Here is a 5,088-nt window from a genome sequence, read left to right as displayed (position 1 = left end):
AAAAAAAAAGAAAAATATTTACAAAATTATTGTCAAGAAATAAAAATCCTTTAAAATATAGAGCTTATATGAGTTAATAAGGATAACAAAAAAAGTCTGAATATAGGCTGAACAGGGTCCATATTTAATTTATTTAAAGGTCAGAGAAATATATAAGAATACAAATAAAATATGTGATACATGTAAATATAAAAAATATAAAAAATTTAATCTCATTGATAATTAAAAAAATTCAAATCTAATTAGCAAAGAAAATCCACTTTAATCTAATAAATGATTGAAGTAAAGTCTGTTAAAATGCACCATCCAGCACTGATGGAGCATAACTCTTCTTGGCAAAAACACAGGCTCTACTGTTGCCATAAACAGAAAGTGTCTCCCCAAAGTTCAATGTGAAACTGATGCTCAATGTGATTGCATTTGGAGTGTCTTCTAAAGAAATTAACAAACTTTGGTCTATCAGCCCAACAAGTACTTTGTCATTGACAGTCAAGATAGAAATACGTCTATCACCATAAGGACCCCTTAATATTGTCCTTTTATAGCCACACCTACTCGGCTCCTATCCTGGCCCCCTTCTAAGTCCCTGAAATCACTAATCTACTCTCCATCTCTCTATATATACATACATATTTATGTATATATATATATATATATATATATAAATTTCTAAAATGTTATATAAATATAGTCATAGAGTATATATATTCTTTTGAGATTGGGCTTTTGTTTTATTTTGTTTTTATTTTATATTTTCTATTCCCCATAATTCTCTGGAGATTCATTCAGGTCACACCAGTCTTTTGCTATAGTCCCATAGGTCCCTGAGGCTCTGTTAATATTTTTTTAAGTCTATTTTTTCTCTGTTGCTCATTTTGAGTAATTTCTGTTATCCTATATCTTCCAGATCATGATCCTTTCATCTTCTTCATTCCACTATTGAACCTATAGATTGAGTTTTTAATTTGGCTATTGTTCTAAAATTTTTATTGGTTTATTATGTTTTTATTATTTCATATGTTTGTAATTATGTTTATTATTTTATTATTTTTATTATTTGTTTATTATGTTTTCATTTGTTCTTAAGGCTCAATGAATCTTTTTTTTTTAAATAATGGCTGCTTTAAAATCATTGTTAAATAATGCTTACATTTCTTCTCATCCCAGTGTTGATATTTATTGATGGTCCTCTTCCATTCACTTTGAGATCTTCCTGGTTCTTTGTATACTAAATGATTTTCTGCTGAAACTTAGACTTTTTCAAAATATTATGTTATCACACTCTGGGGCTTATTAAATCTGTTTTAGCTGCCTTCCTCTGACACCTGCCTGCTGGAAGGGGGAAGGGTGCTCTGCTCTGTTGCTGTTAGGCAGGATTAGAAAGCCCAGGTTCTCCACTCAGATTCCATTCATCCCCAAGGCAGCAGCTCCTATTACTACTGGATGGAGGTAGAGTTCTCACTCCCCAGTCACCTCCTTTTATACTTCCATGGCTGGAGGATTTGGACTGCTCATTACTACTGCCCAAGTGGCCTCTACTGACACCATAGAGGAGTGACCTCACTGCATCTGGGCAGCATTGATAGATAGTCCTAACTCTCCATGAGTCTTCTTTGATACCACTCTAGTGAGTAGGAGAGAGGTGCCTTGTTACTTTTGGGTGGAAACTCTAGGCAACCTGTATGGTCTCCACTGGCACCACAGATTGGGGGCTTTTGATCACCCAAAGGGAAGGAAATTCCTGGCTCCCTATAACCCAGCAACATTACATATGCATATGGATCCTTGAAGAAGGGAGATGTACAAAAATGTTTATTGTAGTAGTCAATGTTTTAAAATGTTTAAAAATGAAAAATTAATCATTCATATATTAAGGAAAGGTTTATTCCCACTATAGGATATAATATGTTAAAATGAATGAACTAGGGGCGCCTGGGTGGCTCAGTGGGTTAAAGCCTCTGCCTTCAGCTCAGGTCATGATCCCACAGTCCTGGGATCTAGTCCGACATCGGGCTCTCTGCTCGGTGGGAAGCCTGCTTCCTCCTCTCTCTCTGCCTGCCTCTCTGCCTACTTGTGATCTCTGTCAAATAAATAAATAAAATCTTTAAAAATAAATAAATAAAAATTTAAAAAAAAAGAATGAACTAGGTTTATATATGACAACATGGAGATACTACAAAATTGAATGAAATTAATTTGAAATGAATGAAATTAATTATTTTCATTGAATGAAAATAACCAAATATAAAAGTTACATATACTATAATATTTCTGTAATTCTAAAATATGCAAAATACTACATGATCATGTGTGTGTGTAAAATACAGCAATATATGCCTAAGAATGATATATACCAACTTCATGATATTCACTGTGCCTGGGGGGCAAAATATGAGGGAGCAATGAGGCTTAGCAGTAGCTGTAACTATCCTTTTGCTAAAAAAATTTAAAAATCTGAGGAAAACATCATCATGTGAATTATAGTCATAAGTTTCTAAAAAATCTATTTTTTAAAGGAAAGTTCATTAGAGCAGTCACTTGATGCAACCATGCAGGATCTTTCTACAGCCAGCCACATCCATGAGAGATCTGCCTCTTCTTTGGAACCAGCATGCTTTTCCAAATGTGTAACCAAATACTGATCTATTTGGAGTGTAGCAAGATTCTCCCAAATATCATTTTGTTAAAAATGTCTACCATGTTTTAAAAATACAAATAAAAAATTTCCTCTATAATGACTGACAAACATTATATTAAAGAAAAGTACATTGTGTGAAACTTTGCTATTGAAAACCAAGAGATATTCTAATATTAGCTAGAAACACTTTCCCTGTGGTTTGCCTGTAGTCCCCTATTGTTGGACACTTAGATTGTTCCTATTATTTCATTATTGTTAATAGTGTTCCTATGCATATATTGAGGGTAGCTTTTCCTGTAGTTTGGATTATTTGTTTAGTATTCCTCATAGAGGAATTATTGTGCCTGTGTGTAAAAAGCATTCTTAGCCTTTAAAAAAAATGTCTAAATTTCTTCCCTGAAGCTTGTATAATGAGACATCCTGTGGAGCCTGGCAGGAAAAACTGCCAATTTCAAAGTCATAAGTATTTTCTACCATCTAAAAAGAAGATTGGAATTTACCTTTTTGAGTAAACAGCTTCTCTATATGGGGAGAATCACTTTATCAGGTCATTTAATCAAGCAGATTTAGAGTAAATACCCTCTATTGTCCTTGGAAAAGACTTGAGTGGTTTGAAAGTAAACAAAATGGAGAATTTGTAAATGAATATGTTAAAAGTTCTGCTTACTAAGGAAAATAGGTGAAAATTTATCATGTAATTAAGATTACTTAGATTATATAAAACAAATACTCAGTATTATTGTTGTTGCTCTCGATTTGAGCTATCTAGGCCTGAAAATGTTGCCTTATTCTTAAGGGATGAGGTGTGTGCTGGAAGGGGATGGTAAGACCATAACAGGCAGGCTGGGACAAGCAGACCTCCTCCCCTAACAAGAAAGAAGGTACTGCCACAAGGCAGTGTCATGGGGCCATGATTATAGATGTTCGAGTTAGGAGATGTAACAGTGTGCACCCATACTCTTGAATGTACTCTTTGGCTATTGTAATCCTCCACAGTGGGTCAAGAGGTAAGACAGTTCTTTTTGAATAGAAGGCAACATTGATCCTGAAAAGAATGGATGTATTTTCTGCCCACCAGCTTTGGGCAGTATTAGATGGGAATGGTGGGAATGGTTTGGGCAGGTGGGAGTGGGGTATGTTGGAGGAGAAATCAAAAAAAATTCTTCTTTTTGGGGGGGTCAAATTTTCTCCCTGAAATTCAGGTCAAATTTTATCCCTGAAATCCAAGGCATTCAGATGCTTTAGAACAGTGATTAATGAACCTAAACATGGATAAGAATCATCAGAGAAGAAAAATCTGCAAAACTCTTAAGACATTTTTTTAAATTTTATATGCTAGTATTGCTTTTATTAAAAATGCTTTTACATAGAATATATAAATATAACATTTAAACAGAATAGTATGACTATAATGGACTCATGAAGATGTGAATATTTCAAATTTGACACAAGTAGAATTACCTAATCTATAGGGAAGATATGGATAATACAATGAGCATTGCCAATATGTTATCTTTTTGCAAAAAATTAATTAGATCCTTACCTCCTTCCATACGCAACATAAATTTCCAGAATCAAAGACATAAACAGTAACAGAAAAACTGAAATCTTTACAATAAATCATGTATATGTACATTAACATCCTATGGATTAGAAAATATTTCTCCTTAAGCTTGACTATATACACATTAAACAACAACATTTCACGGCAAATGTGTCATAAAAGGTGAGGCAATGAATCCAGGATTGGAAATGGTTTTCAATACACGTTTAGGTTAACCTCTAACCCCTACTAGAAATCCTTCAATCCAATTCTTCAATTCATAAGAAAGAAATACAATGTAAATTAACAAGATACACAAAGAGGAAAAAACTAAAAGCACAAAGTAGGACAGTTCCAATAAACAAGGAAATGAAGAGACTATTTCACAGCATAGTATTAGCCAAATTAAAAAATATGTAAGCATAAAAAATTGGAAATAAAATAGAATGTCAAACTACTTTCAGTGGTCTGAAAATTGATACCAAAACTTGAGAGGGAAATATCTGGTATGTAAAATTCTGACTATGAGTACTTTGAATCCATAGCGTTCTAGGTGATGTTCTTATTTTCAAAAAACAAAACAAAGCAAAACAGAAAAAAACTTTGCTGTAACATTGTCATTGTAACAGTATAGATTCTGTGTCTCTTTGTTAGGTTTATTCCTAGGTATCTTATGGTTTTGGATGCAATTATAAATGGGATTGACTCCTTAATATCTCTTTCTTCTGTCTTGCTGTTGGTGTAGAGAAATGCAACTGATTTCTGTGCATTGCTTTTATATCCTGACAATTTACTGAATTCCTGTATAAGTTCTAGCAGTTTTGGAGTGGAGTCTTTTGGGTTTTCCACAAATAGTATCATATCATCTGTGAAGAGAGATAATTTGACTTCTTCTTTGCCGATTTGG

Source organism: Mustela nivalis (assembly GCF_964662115.1).
Source record: "Mustela nivalis genome assembly, chromosome: 12".
In the NCBI taxonomy this organism is placed as follows: Eukaryota; Metazoa; Chordata; class Mammalia; order Carnivora; family Mustelidae; genus Mustela; species Mustela nivalis.
Note: the sequence above shows the minus strand (reverse complement) of the source record.